We start from the raw sequence: 918 nt of genomic DNA, 5'->3' as shown, positions 1-918 counted from the left end.
TTATATATGTGTTAAACTACTAAATTGTTAAACTAGTAGACATAGTCTATTTATCCTACTATACTACTACTACAATTTATCCGATTATTAACAAATAAATAAATAATGTTATATATCCGCTAAACTACGACAACAGATTATCCTATAATTTTAATTATAAATTTATAATTAATATATATTTATCTAAATAATTTAAAATTAGAATATAATGGGATAGATAAAAATTTTAAAAATTAACGGGAACCCGTGCATTGCACGGAATTTAAGCTAGTATATGTAAAAAGAAAGAAAACATGTAACATTAGTTTAGAAGGCCGCTGCTGAATGAAGAACGGCTTAATAAGACAAGCCCTACTGCTGAGACATCGGAATATATTGCAATTCGTAGGTTGGTATCAAATCACGAGTTCATTTGAATGAAACTGAATTTTATAAGTTTCTCGAAGAAGGTACACGACTAACAATACACCATCTATTATGTGTCCTGTACTATGCAATAGTCTGCACCCTACAGTATCATATTTTTTTTATTATATTCTGTTGTACTCATATTTTATTTATGTAATTTTTTTGTCGAAGATGAAAAGTTGCCACTGACAAGATAATCAACATCGGCGATGAGTGATTCAATGAAGTGAATTGAAGTTGAACTTTTATCAGAATACTGAATTATATAATTTTTGATTTTGTTATTAAGACTTAATTTTATTGAATGAAACGCTCTTTTGACGTGTAACTTAACACTTAACTATTTTGTATTTTGTCTGACCTTAAAAAATTGGATGTACCAACTTAATTATGCTCCGAGTTGCAAGCACTATTCTGAAAGTTTATTATTATTGATCAGGTCCTGTCATTACATTATTTTTTATTTATTTTTATTATTAAACCAATCAACCCGAACCGACCCAACCCGAC

Source organism: Apium graveolens, chromosome 5, assembly GCF_009905375.1.
Source record: "Apium graveolens cultivar Ventura chromosome 5, ASM990537v1, whole genome shotgun sequence".
NCBI classification, from domain to species: domain Eukaryota; kingdom Viridiplantae; phylum Streptophyta; class Magnoliopsida; order Apiales; family Apiaceae; genus Apium; species Apium graveolens.
The sequence above is the reverse complement of the archived record's forward strand: the minus strand, read 5'-3'. Positions refer to the sequence as shown.